The sequence below is a fragment of the Schistocerca cancellata genome, chromosome 10, assembly GCF_023864275.1.
Source record: "Schistocerca cancellata isolate TAMUIC-IGC-003103 chromosome 10, iqSchCanc2.1, whole genome shotgun sequence".
NCBI lineage: Eukaryota > Metazoa > Arthropoda > Insecta > Orthoptera > Acrididae > Schistocerca > Schistocerca cancellata.
This window is the reverse complement of record NC_064635.1, coordinates 103,862,112-103,877,383: the sequence shown is the minus strand read 5'-3', so window position 1 is coordinate 103,877,383 and position 15,272 is coordinate 103,862,112. Positions and strand designations below refer to the sequence as shown.

At 43.4% G+C, this 15,272-nt stretch overlaps 1 long non-coding RNA gene across 1 annotated transcript in view; it reads right to left on the bottom strand.

The window, feature by feature from the left end:
* The window catches only part of LOC126106848 (uncharacterized), a 230,451-nt gene extending 217,145 nt beyond the window's left edge, over positions 1 to 13,306 (bottom strand). The window contains exon 1 of the long non-coding RNA XR_007523398.1: positions 13,212 to 13,306. This is a non-coding gene — a long non-coding RNA (uncharacterized LOC126106848). The remainder of the gene's footprint in view (positions 1 to 13,211) is intronic.
* Positions 13,307 to 15,272: the final 1,966 nt, after the last annotated feature.

Below are 15,272 nucleotides of genomic sequence, written 5' to 3'. Positions count from 1 at the left end.
ACTCCTCTGTATGTCTGCTGCCGGCTGGCCACACACACTCCCACAGGTCAATGTGTAAGAGGCAGCCAAATGTGAACGAGACAGATGGAAAGAAACTAAGTAAACAGTTTATTATCCGAAAAGTAACCACCACAATATATTTATACCACAGAGACACGACGCTTAACGCCTTCATGGAAAAAATGTTTGCAATTGCCTGTAGAACCGTGACTCCATACGTGCACCATCTAGTTCGAAGTAAATCGCCGGCCAAGAATGCCTCTCTTTAGGGCTCCAAAAATAAGGGAATCACACGGGGAGAGACCGGGATTGTATGGAGGATGTCTAAGGGCTCCCCAGCGAAACTTCTGCACTGTAGTCGAAACAACAGGCACGCCAGCCCCAGGAACTTCTTGGCTTTCTTTGGTTGCAATGGGCCGCTTGCTCATTGACTTTCTGGAAAACGGCGCCACAACTAACACACAGCGCTACGTGGGCACTTTCCAACAAGCGCGCCATCAAGTCCAAACACCCAAGAACTTCGACGGATAGCGTCATTCTCGTGCAGAACAATGCCCACTCAAGTTGCCACTGTTTCGAGTGCGTCGCAACAGTTTGGCTGGGAAGCCCTCACACATCCTCCATGGAAAATGGAAATGATCGTATGGCATTGTTGGCCGGGAGGCCCCATTCGGGGGAGTTCGGCCGCCGTATTGCAAGTCCTGTTTTGGTGACGTCACATTGGCGAATTGCAAGTCTATGATGATGAAAATGATGGACACACAATCCACTCCCCTGACGGGAATCGAACCCGGGCCCCCTGTGTGGTAAGTGGTAACGCTACCTCTATGCTACGGACATCCTCCATACAGTCCCGTATCTCCCCATGCGATTTCCATATTTTTGGAACCCTGGGGAAAGATATTCGTGTCCGTAGATTTTCGGACGGAAAGCAGCAACGCCTGGGTACAATCCTGGTTCCGCAGGCAGCCGCATGTGGGCGTTAATAGTCTTGTCTTTCTTGGTCATCAGTCTACTGACTGGTTTGATGCGGCCCGCCATAAATTCCTGTCCTGTGATAACTTCTTCATCTCAGAGTAGCACTTGCAATCTGCGTCCTCAATTATTTGCTAGATGCATTCCAATCTCTATCTTCCTCCACAGTTTTTGCCCTCTACAGCTACCTCTAGTACCATGGAAGTCATTCCCTCATGTCTTAGCAGATGTCCTATCTTCCTACCCATTCTCTATATCAGTATTTTCACATATTCCTTTCCACTTCTGCGCAGAACCACCTCATTCATTACCTTATCACTCCACCTAATTTTCAACATTCGACTGTAGCACCGCATCTCAAAAGCTTCGATTCTCTTCTGTTCCGGTTTTCCCACAGTCCATGTTTCACTACCGTACAATTCTGTACTCCAGACGTACATCCTCAGAAATTTCTTCCTCAAATTAAGGCCGGTATTTGATATTAGTAGACTTCTCTTGGCCAGAAATGCCTTTTTTGCATAGCGAGTCTGCTTTTGATGTCCTCCTTGCTCCGTCCGCCACTGGTTATTTTACTGCCTAGGTAGCAGAATTCCTTAACTTCATTAACTTCGTGACCATCAATCCTGATGTTACGTTTCTCGCTGTTCTCATTTCTACTACTTCTCATTACCTTCGTCCGATTTACTCTCAAACCATACTGTGTGCTCATTAGACTGTTCATTCCGTTCAGCAGATCATTTAATTCTTCTTCACTTTCACTCAGGACAGCAATGTCATCAGCGAATCGTATCATTGATACCCTTTCACCTTGTATTTTAATTCCACTCTTGAACCTTTCTTTTATTTCCATCATTGCTTCCTCGATGTACAGATTGAAGAGTAGGGGCGAAAGGCTACAGCCTTGTCTTACACCCTTCTTAATACGAGCACTTCGTTCTTGATCGTTCACTCATTATTCCCTCTTGGTTGTTGTACATATTGTACATGACCCGTCTCTCCCTATAGCTTACCCCTACTTTTTTCAGAATCTCGAACAGCTTGCACCATTTTATATTGTCGAACGCTTTTTCCAGGTCGACAAATCCTATGAAAATGTCTTGATTTTTCTTTAGCCTTGCTTCCATTTTTAGCCGTAACGTCAGAATTGCCTCTCTCGTCCCTTTACTTATCCTAAAGCCAAACTGATCTTCACCTAGCGCATTCTCAATTTTCTTTTCCATTCTTCTGTATATTATTCTTGTAAGCAGCTTCGATGCATGAGCTGTTAAGCTGATTGTGCGTCTTCGGAATTGTGTGGATGATGCTTTTCCGAAAGTCAGATGGTATATCGCCAGACTCATATTCTACACACCAACGTGAATAGTCGTTTTGTTGCCACTTCCCCCAATGATTTTAGAAATTCTGATGGAATGTTATCTATCCCTTCTGCCTTATGTGACCGTAAGTCCTCCCTTCTGCCTTATGTGACCGTAAGTCCTCCAAAGCTCTTTTGAATTCCGATTCTAATACTGGATCCCCTATCTCTTCTATATCGACTCCTGTTTCTTCTTTTATCACATCAGACAAATCTTCACCCTCATAGAGGCTTTCAATGTTTTCTTTCCACCTATCTGCTCTCTCCTCTGCATTTAACAGTGGAATTCCCGTTGCACTCAATGTTACCACCGTTGCTTTTAATGTCACCAAAGGTTGTTTTGACTTTCCTGTATGCTGAGTCTGTCCTTCCGACAATCATATCTTTTTCGATGTCTTTACATTTTTCCTGCAGCCATTTCATCTTAGCTTCCCTGCACTTCCTATTTATTTCATTCCTCAGCGACTTTTATTTCTGTATTCCTGATTTTCCCGGAATATGTTTGTACTTCCTCCTTTCATCAATCAACTGAAGTATTTCTTCTGTTACCAATGGTTTCTTCGCAGCTACCTTCTTTGTACCTATGTTTTCCTTCCCAACTTCTGTGATGGCCCTTTTTAGAGATGTCTATTCCTCTTCAACTGTACCGCCTACTGCGCTATTCCTTATTGCTGTATCTATAGCGTTAGAGAACTTCAAACGTATCTCGTCATTCCTTAGTACTTCCGTATCCCACTTCTTTGCGTATTGATTCTTCCTGACTAATGTGTTGAACTTCAGCCTACTCTTCACCACTACTATATTGTGATCTGAGTCTATATCTGCTCCTGGGTACGCCTTACAATCCAGTATCTGATTTCGGAATCTCTGTCTGACCATGATGTAATGTAATTGAAATCTTCCCGTATCTCCCGGCCTTTTCCAAGTATACCTCCTCCTCTTGTGATTCTTGAACAGGGTATTCGCTATCACTAGCTGAAACTTGTTACAGAACTCAGCCTCTCCTTTTTCATTCCTTGTCCCAAGCCCGTATTCTCCTGTAACCTTTTCTTCTACTCCTTCCCCTACAACTGCATTCCAGTCGCCCATGACTATTAGATTTTCGTCCCCCTTTACATACTGCATTACCCTTTCAATATCCTCATACACTTTCTCTATCTGTTCATCTTCAGCTTGCTACGTCGGCATGTATACCTGAACTACCGTTGTCGGTGTTGGTCTGCTGGCGATTCTGATTAGAACAACCCGGTCACTGAACTGTTGACAGTAAGACACCCTCTGCCCTACCTTCCTATTCATAACGAATCCTACACCTGTTATACCATTTTCTGCTGCTGTTGATATTACCCGATACTCATCTGACCAGAAATCCTTGTCTTCCTTCCACTTCACTGACCCCTACTATATCTAGATTGAGCCTTTGCATTTCCCTTTTCAGATTTTCTAGTTTCCCTACCACGCTCAAGCTTCTGACATTCCACGCCCCGACTCGTGGAACGTTATCCTTTCGTTGATTATTCAATCTTTTTCTCATGGTAACCTCCCCCTTGGCAGTCCCCTCCCGGAGATCCGAATGGGGGACTATTCCGGAATCTTTTGCCAATGGAGAGATCATCATGACACTTCTTCAAATACAAGCCACATGTCCTGTGGATACACGTTACGTGTCTTTGATGCAGTGGTTTGCATTGCCTTCTGCATCCTCATGTCGTTGATCATTGCTGATTCTTCCGCCTTTAGGGGCAATTTCCCACCCCTAGGACAAGAGAGTGCCCTGAACCTCTATCCGCTCCTCCGCCCTCTTTGACAAGGCCGTTGGCCGAATGAGGCTGACTTCTTATGCCGGAAGTCTTCGGCCGCCAATGCTGATTATTTATCAAAATTTAGGCAGTGGCGGGGATCGAACCCTGGACCGAAGACGTTATGATTATGAATCGAAGACGCTACCCCTACACCACGGGTACTTAGTTTACCATGCCATACCATAGATCGGAGTGCTGACAGTGTGTTCCACTTACTAAGAAATATTCAATCCACGCAGAATAGTGGTTCGCTATTAAGAGGGCTTGTTTGTAAGGTCACCGGATGAAATATTAGTCACGCGAGAGCATAGTGGTGGTATCGAGAGAAAAACGACGAGCCACCAGCACCAGCCATAAGGGGCCAAAAATTCTGAAGACGTCATTAACGTAAGCCGACACCAGAATAAATGTTATTGTCATTTGGATTGTCGATTCTTACCTAAATTAAGCCGACATCGGAATAAATGTTACTGTCATTTGGATTGTCGATTCTAACCTAAATACCGGTCAGTTTGCAGCGCTCTTGTTATAGGACTTACCTGGCTGTCGTATGACCCTCGACCACTTTGAAGCCATGGCACTGGAGTGGGGTGCAAGTGGTTCAAATGGCTTTAAGCACCATGGGACTTAACATCTGAGGCCATCAGTCCCCTATACTTAGAACTACTTAAGCCTAACTAACCGAAGGACATCACACACATCCATGCCCGAGGCAGGATTCGAACCTGCGACCGAGGCAGCAGCGCGGTTGCGGGCTGAAGCGCCTAGAACCGCTCGGCCATAGCGGTCGGCGTGCATGTGGAACTTGACATTTGTGGTAAGGTCTTATGGGACGAAACTGCTGAAGTCATCGGTCCCTAAGCCTACACACACTAACTTACGCTAAGAACAGACACGCACACAGAGACACACAGACACAGACACACAGAGACACACAGACACAGACACACAGAGACACACAGACACAGACACACAGAGACACACAGACACAGACACACAGAGACACACAGACACAGACACACAGAGACACACAGACACAGACACACAGAGACACACAGACACAGACACACAGAGACACACAGACACAGAGACACACAGACACAGAGACACACAGACACAGAGACACACAGACACAGAGACACACAGACACAGACACACAGAGACACACAGACACAGAGACACACAGACACAGAGACACAGAGACACACAGACACAGAGACACACAGACACAGACACACACAGACACACACAGACACACACACACAGACACACACACACAGACACACACAGACACACACACACACAGACACACACACACACAGACACACACACACACAGACACACACACACACAGACACACACACACACACACAGACACACACACACACACAGACACACACACACACAGACACACACACACACAGACACACACACACACAGACACACACACACAGACACACACACACACACAGACACACACACACACAGACACACACACACAGACACACACACACAGACACACACACACAGAGACACAGACACACACACACACACAGAGACACAGACACACACACACACACAGACACACAGACACACACAGACACACACAGACACACACACACACAGACACACACACACACACACACAGACACACACACACACAGACACACACACACACAGACACACACACACACAGACACACACACACACAGACACACACACACACAGACACACACACACACAGACACACACACACACAGACACACACACACACAGACACACACACACACACACACACACACACACACACAGCCACACACAGCCACACACAGCCACACACAGCCACACACAGCCACACACAGCCACACACAGCCACACACAGCCACACACAGCCACACAGACACACACAGCCACACAGACACACACACGCCGGAGGGAGGACTCGAACCTCCGACGAGGGGAGCCGCGCGAACCGCGGCAAGGCGCCTAAGACCGCGCGGCTACACATCGGGGCGGTCTGCATCTGTCAGAAGGGTGTGTCGGAGATTTTCTCTGCTCAGGGACTGCGTGTTGTGTTTTGTCCTAATCATCATCATTTCATCCCCATCGACGCACAAGTCGCCGAAGTGGCGTCAGATTTAAAGACTTGCACCCGGCGAACGGTCTACCCGACGGGAGGTCCTAGTCACGTGACATTTACATTTTTATCGAATCAGCGCTGACAGATGCATCGATGTAGTCGACTCAGAGTGGTGCCTGTGACCCCACAAATCATCTTTCGGAGCTCAACACTGTATGGTAGTGAGTCATGGAGGATGGGAAAAACGGAACAGAAAGGGATCGAAGCGTTTGAGATGTGGTGCTACAGAAGAAGGCTGAAAATTCAGTAAAGTGACAGTGAATGAGAAGTTTCTCTGCAGAATCGGCGAAGTCACAAGCACATGAACACTGACAGGAAGAAGGAACAGTACGATAAGAACGTTACGGCATTAGGGCTTCACCTTCGTGGTGCAAGAAAGGGCTACAGAGGCCAAAAATTGTAGGAGAAGACAGATATTAGAATACATCCAACAAATAATTGAGGATGTAAGTTGCAAATGCTATTCTCAAATGAAAAGGTTGGCAGAGGAGAGGCATCCATGGCGTGTTGCATCAAAATGGTCGGAAGACTGATGACACAAAAAACACGGCGTAAATTAAATTATCTGATATGTCCGTGCAGCAATGTGGTCTGGCCAACGTATCTTGAAAGGGCGGTGTACCACTTGCAGCCACGTAACACGGGCTACTAACAGTGGTCGTATTAAGATCCTAACTGTGGACTATCTGCGCACTTTGCGTAATTCCAAGAGGCAAAATCGCAACTCGTCGAACCACACTACAAACCTCCACTCAGTCACTGCGCTGTTTCTGTTTGGCTCATTGACCACTGGAGTACTTGGAACGTGATCGTAGCTTTATACAGATTGTTAGACTATTACAAAGGGGGGAGGGGGCGAGTAAAATGCAGCAACAAGCAAAAACTCTTGACAGACATAGGTACAGAAACTAATGGTTTCCCCGATACGACGTATCATTCATGCCAATATTTCTGCACTATTAAAGTTTGCGGCTGCGTACGCATGTGTGGTCCATGTATGATGCAACAGAACACCTTTCTATGCTGTTCTGCAATACGCAGCTCGAATCTTCGAGAACAGGTATATCGGTCGTGACTCGCCAATACCAATGCCTCTCAGGTCCTCCGACTTCAACCCAAAGGATTTTTTGTTTAATAAAAGAATACATCGTCCGTTGCAGGCTGTATTGTACTTTATTAAAATCATACTATTAGCTCATTTCGGCCGTTAGCCATTGTGAAGCACGTCTATATCACGTATTACGAATCATGGTCATCACATGTGACTGATGAGCAACATAGGTAATACACGACAGTGTGCTTGATAATGGCTCAATACAGCCTACGACGAATAATGTATTCTGGATCCCACAGAAGCAAAACAGCAAAATCTTCAGGTATTATAGACTCCTGCTCTGCCCTCACAGTTTTACTACCGCTAGTACTTTATCTCCTACCTTCCAGACTTCACAGCATTTCTCCAGCATACTGTCAGCGACTAGCCCTCTTGTACCTCTACATACTCCCACACTTACTTCCATTACCAAATTGACTCTCCCTTGATGCCCCAGAACGTGCTTGTTAACAGTGGTAGGAATTAGGACTTGGTATTTTTAAAAGATCAGGAATCCGACACATCGATATTTAGAAAATATAATTGGGCTCTCGATTTACCGAGGGAAAACATCGATATATCGATAGAAAAAATAAGTACATGCGTATAAAAATATTGGCTGCATGTTGCAAATATACTACCCGTTTTAGGGCTGTATATAAGTATTGAATTATTATTAGACATTCTGTACATTAACAAGCTAAAAGCGTATCTATCCCCTTTAGAGCAAGAATCGAGAGGTAAACGATGCACGTTCACGCTTGGGGATAACCAGTTTGCTAACATTGGTAAACGCATGTAAGTCTGACAATAAAAGATGCCCGATGGGTCCATCGTTCGGTTTCGTCACACATTGAATTATTGCGGAACACTTCGTGTCTACTTCCCTTTTTTCGTTTCTGCCAACGCCAGCGAAACTGCAGTTGCAGTGTCAAAATTGCGTGGTAAAGCTACACATCGCATCTTATGTTGGTAGTGCCGAGCGCCGATTACGTCACCGTTTCCCCTCAAACGTCTCCTCCACTGTAAAGACCGGTCTTGTAATTTAGATTTTTGTTCAATTTTAGCAACTGTTTTTGAAGACTGCCAATGTGAAGTAACAGCACACTAGTTGCGTTAAAAATTGTTTCTAAACGCAACTGGTGTGTTATTTCTTCGCATCTGAAATCTTTTCAATTCCACCCCCCCTCTCCCCCTCTACCAAGAGCAATCTGACTATTTTTGTGTCACACAGTCAAAGATTGTTTGGATTGATGAAACTCAAAAGTAATGACACCTCCACACAGTGAAAGTAAAAGGTTTTACTACAGGTTCAAAACAAGAACTTCAATTGTTCACAAAAAATTGTGAATACAATGAAAATATCGACACTCGGTATACCTATTTGGATATCTATATGTCGTGTAGAAACATCGCCGACTTGTATCGATATTTTTTGGGAATAAACATCGGTATTTCATCACCATCCCTTGTCTTTGCTAATATCTAGAGAAGAGGAGTGAAAATTTGAAATTTTAATACTTTTTGCAATTCACTCTCTTTCACACAGAACAGGCTCTGGAGGAAACCGAGGAGATACTTGAAAGGACTATTAATTTTCAGAGACATAAAAACTGAAGTTTGCTGATGATATTGTCATTCTGCCAGACGGGAAAAGACATTGAAGAGCGGTTGAACAGAGTGGATAGCCTTGAAAAGCGCGTACAAAGTGAGTATTGAGAAAAATGAAACCAGGGTAATGGAATGTGGTCGAATTAAAACAGACAACGCTGAGGGAACAGTATTAGAACTTGACACCAAAAGTAGATGAGATTTGCTAGTTGGTCAGCAAAATAACTCATGATGGCGAAAGTAGACATGATATAAAATGCAGATGGGCTATGCCACGAAAAGTGTTTCTGAAAAAGAGAATGTTAACATTTAATATAAATCTAATTGTTAATAAGTCTTTTCTTAAGGTATTCGGAGTGTAACCTTGTGCAAAAGTAAGACCGAAACGATACACAGCCGGCCGCGGTGGTCTAGCGGTTCTAGGCGCTCAGTCCGAAACCGAGCGACTGCTACGGTCGCAGGTTCGAATCCTGCCTCGGGCATGGATGTGTGTGATGTCCTTAGGTTAGTTAGGTTTACGTAGTTCTAAGTTCTAGGGGACTGATGACCACAGATGTTAAGTCCCATAGTGCTCAGAGCCATTTGAACCATTTTTTTTTGAAACGACACACAGTTCAGATAAGGTAAACCTTGTTGCGCTACTGCAGAATGCGGAAGGTTTGATGGGTAGATAGGTACTAAATCGAACTGGGGGAAAAACTGTGGCACAACTTGACTAAAAGAAGGAAGTTTGCTAATGGAGACTTCGGGGCGGGAGGGATAAAAACTGTAAAGGGAGAACAGGGGGCGAGTGCAGTAAGCAGGTTCAAATAGATGTCGCAGCCCGAGTGTAGTTTGTTAAGTCTGAAAAATTTCTGTGAAAGAATGGAACATTTTTTGTTGCGCCTTCACAGCTGGTAAACTTGATTGTCCTAAGGATCGTATGAAGAATTTCAACAATGAACGCGTACAATACAATGTTGGATTGGTCGATTGATCGAATGCGATTAAAAATGAAGAAAATCAGTTTTTTGCTGTTATTAAACATTATTATTTCACCGGTTGGACAGAGGGACCATTATTGAAGATCATTTTGGATTCAACGTTGTCGGACAGGCACCGAAGACGGAGCGCGCACCGGCCGTCCAATTGAGGTCACAGAAAACCTATTGATAGAATTGGTGATATGGTAATTCAAGACCGCCGTGTAAAAATTCCTGACATTGCTGAGACTTTACTCGTCTCAACTGCGCGAGTGCATAATATCCTGCACGGAGAATTAGCTACGAAGAAGCTGTGCGAGGCGCGTGCCACCATTGCTCACAGTCGATCAAAAGCACATCCGGCACAACATTTCAACATGTCTGGCGATGTTTAACCGCAATCTGCAAGACTTCCCGTGTCCATCTGTGACTATTGTCGAAACCTCGATCCATGGACAGGCTGGTGGTTATCGGATCGTTCGATACGTTTTTTGTCCGGAAAAAGATCAAGTTTGGCTCGCAAAAAAGTGCTCTTTCACCTGGATAAGGCACCATTCCACACATCAACGAAAACAATGGAGAAAGTGCTTTAATGGACCTTGAATTGGTTTCTCATCCACCATGCTCACCAGACATGGCCCCAAGTCACTTCTTCCTGTACCCTAACTTGACACTGGCTTGCTGGGAAGAACTTTGCTTTAAATGAGGAAATGATACAATGAACGTTTATTTTGTAGAGTTTGACAGAACCTACTTTTCCGATGGGATGAAGCTGGAGGATCGCTGGACCAAGTGTGTATTCGTCAGAGTAGACTACACAAGTATGGTGAGTTGGTTACGAAAGTGTTTTTTTTTTTTTACCACGTTTATCAAACCACCCTCTCAGTTATCCACAGATGAGGCTTGCACAGGATGGCCTAGCATTGAGAGTTGCATCAAACCAGTTTTTCGACTGAAGAACAGATGATGCCAACATTTTTTGTCATTTGGATTTGCTGCCTTTGTATTTGCCGAATTTGTAGATCTAATTACTGGCTGCAAGGTCTTCCAGTTACGCAAACACTTTCAGTGCCTTCGTGCCATTGTCAGTGAGCATCCTTCATCAAAATGTTAGTTTTACATTATCCATGACCCCTGCAGAATTATCGAGTATTGGTAGCTGGTCATCTGAAAATTTAGTGTCAGGAAATACTTTTTCATCTCAATTTCCATGCGTTGTGAGGTACACACAAGCACTACATATTTTGCAGCACTTCGTTTGTAAAATAACACTTTGTCGAAACACAATGTACATGTTGCTGTGTGTGTCCAATACCAGTTGGCGTTTATTTCACACAAGTGAACGATAGCTGGGGCTGGACGCAACGCACAGCAGCAACATTTACAGTGTGTTTTGGCGAAGTTGAAAGTGAGTGAGTGAGTGAGTGAGAGTGTGTGTGTGTGTGTGTGTGTGTGTGTGTGTGTGTGTGTGTGTTTTTCACAAAAACTCATTGAAATACAGATGACAAACTATTTGCGAAAGATAAATTTGCAGATGACAAGGTAACAGTACCCGGTGTACGGAAGATCGACGGTAGCCCTGTAACGTAAAATTAATATTTGGATAATGATGATGACACACAACGTGCTGAAACATTTGGGTCTGTATGAAAAAAAAACATTTTTTGCATAACTGACAGGCCTTATATCCAGTAATTTGTGAGAGCTTGTTGCTGTAGTTTTTAAATCAATTACATGTCATGTACATTTTATTTTTTAGATGTGTACTCTTCAGTTTGTTTAGAAATTACGACAATGCCATGTATTACGTACCAATCCAAAAATTTACTACCATATTAAAGTCATTAGCATCTGTAGCACGGTGGCGGCAAATTTTACTGGCGGAGGGAGGCGGGGAGATGTGGAGAACCACTAACGTCGTGTCACGCCCTCCTCAATACCAAATCATGGAACTGCGCATGGTCAAGCAATCCTTCAAGACTTCTATTGAGGTATCTACAAACTGTGCTATATTGTGTAAAGATTCTGTGAAAAAACAGCAGCATTCACACTTTCAATAGAAAAATATCCTCACATTCACTTTAAGGCAAACAACGTGAATGTGATAAGGATTTTAGTATTTATGCTGTGGCATTAATTTATTCTTCACGCTTACTGCGTGAGACATGGTCAGAGGCTAAGGTGACGCGCATCTGCATCTCAAAAACACTTCCACCGAGAGGTAAACATGCTCATCAACGACTGCATTGTGGCTCGGTGAGTTAAAAGCGGACTTGAATTAGAGATTTTAGTGTTACCAATCATGTCAAAAGTCAGTACCGATTGAGCTATTTGTTCCTTACGTGCAACTGAATGAGACTGAAGAGCGATAGTTCAAAGTCAACCGAATGATGACACCCGGGATGTGGGACGCGGTGGGTGGGGGAAAGATTACGTGAACTGCTTCAAGGTCGCCTCTGTTGTGTTATATCGCTGACATTGCAGCTCTGTTGTATGTGAGCGGAGCTTTCGAAAATAAACCTACAAACCAGTTCTGTAATCACGTCTCAGTGCAGTACATACTCCGGTCATTCGAGTTGTTCTGAAAGCCATCCTATGTATGTTACATAACCAGATATGTTAGCGCACATTTTTAAAAAAGGACTGGGTAACTTAGGTACAGCTACAACAGAGCATATCCTTAAAAGTTGTCGGAATCATCGCGACTCTTAGACAAAATTTACTGACCTCTAAATTACAATATCGCTGGTCTTACATCACCAGAGTGTACTGCAAAGTTCTTGTTAGTTACCGATCAGAGAAATTTATTGGCAATGATCTTTAGCTTCCAATTCGTGTAAAACTAGTACCGTAACAACCTTCCCATTTAACACAATACCAAAAAAAGCATTGTACTCATAATTCACTCATTGCGTTCATGACTGTGTTCTGTAACTAGAAGCTGAAAATTACTAAAATACATGCAAATCATTGCAACTGTTTATAAGAATTTGGTACAGTACTCTGGTGCTACTGGTTAAGTCAAGGGAAAACAAAATACTTTTGTCAGTTAACTAGTCACCAATATTACATCAGGCATAAGCTGTCGCGCGATTAGGAATAGTATTAGCTAATGCATATCAACGCTCAATTCTCGCCTGCATGCTCACATGGTCTTCCGTAAATTTGATGCAAGTTACATACGTATCATGTTGCAGTCTGAATTTGGACTTATTTGAATCGTCTTTGGGTTTAAATGCTTCAATTTATTGGTCAGTGCAGCTATTAAACTCACCGAATCGCTAGCGTTTTGCTGAAACCAGCAGCACACCAACTCCCCTACCACTGCACGAATACTACTGCGAGCTGTGTTTCGTCTGTACCGGTGTGCGTCCAGAGAGTTTCAGTAGCTTGAAAGATGTTCTACTCGACCGGCACTGATATCGATAACCTTGCCCGACACAGTGACGTCCTTATTCTCTTGCAATAAAGGACTAAAATGTGATATTCCAGGAAGATTTCCATGTGCATATTAAAAGAGAATAGCGGTGGTTAATGTTGACAGTACGTTCAAAGGAACTGTCTACAGGAGCCACTGGTGGTGGCATCTAGCGGCCAGATTCTGAAACTACTCCGAATGTGCCATCTGCTGGCGAGCTTCAAGCACTACTAGCGGCATGCTTTTGAATTGGCTAAGTGAAAGGAAACGTTTGCGTAACAAATTGGCGTAGCGCAATTTACGAGCGACCCTTTGCAAGACGAGATGTAACTAATCTGTTCCTTCTGACACCTTTAACTTCGAAGCGAACGCGAATGACTTCGCACCCAAATTTCCTTCACAGTAATTCACAGAGTCGGATATCGGTATACTATACTACAATAATCTAAAATGTTTACATGTATTTTACTAGATACTGGGCGTTTCGAAGAATTTTGATAACATGCAGCAGTCTTCTATAACTTGGACTGCAGATACAGTAGGTTAGCGGTAACTACACTGATCATTCACGAAGAGCATGTGGTCTGTGTTACCTTTTGCATCCGCTGAGCGCACTATCACCTTGGAAGTAATTCCTCGTTTTGTTGGTCTATAATTATTTACTTTAATCTAGAACCGTGAACTGAATTATTTTTTTACAGTAATTTGTTGATACTGAAAGAAAAAAGAAAAGAAGTTTACATTAACAAAACAGCTTCACTATAAAAATGAATCGCAGCGGTCGTGACTAACATTTGAATGTCATTTAAATGGCGGATGGTGCCTCGTTCGTAGAATGTAAAATGCAGCCTTTGACCCTTAACGCTCTAATTGACTGCGTTACCGTCTTGTATACATTTCAGGTTACGGCAGCAGTAGGGTACACAAAATAAAAATGCATTACAGGTCTTCGATGTTATTCAGAATTCAAGTTCAGTTGTTTTCGAAGCTTACCACACTTCAAAAAGATATCTAGAAAGTTTTGCGGCTGGACTGACTAATTTTCATGCAGAACACAGAATGATATACTGCACTGAGATTGAAACTAAGATTTGATTTCTGATGTGCTCCAATAACTCTGACAGAAGCATTACTGTTACTTATTAATGACTTAGCAGTGTGATATAATTCTCTCGAACTCGCCGATCTTTTCGTAAATTCGAGATCGATTGCAACTAACCACTCTATTTCTAATCGATAACTTCAGATGAATAGCCCTTTGTAAGGGGTGCACTCTACCGAAACTAGAGTAAGTAGTAGGATAATTATGGGTAGTACTGGTAGCATTTTTAGGGAAAGAGACACTGGCACCTTTTTTGTTTGTTTTGCACATAATGAGGACAGCACATCGTTCAGTGCTAGTCAATTGTGTATTTTACATCCTTTGCAAAGTGTAACTTATATTTATAAGTAACATAAATTAGGGGAAGTGGCAACAAAACGACTATTCACGTTGGTGTGTAGAATATATGAGTCTGGCGATATACCATCTGACTTTCGGAAAAGCACCATCCACACAATTCCGAAGACGGCAAGAGCTGACAAGTGCGAGAATCATCGCACAATCAGCTTAACAGCTCATGCATCGAAGCTGCTTACAAGAATAATATACAGAAGAATGGAAAAGAAAATTGAGAATGCGCTAGGTGACGATCAGTTTGGCTTTAGGAAAAGTAAAGGGACGAGAGAGGCAATTCTGACGTTACGGCTAATAATGGAAGCAAGGCTAAAGAAAAATAGACACTTTCATAGGATTTGTCGACCTGGAAAAAGCGTTCGACAATATAAAATGTTGCAAGCTGTTCGAGATTCTGAAAAAAGTGGGGGTAAGCTATAGGGAGAGACGGGTCATATACAATATGTACAACAACCAAGAGG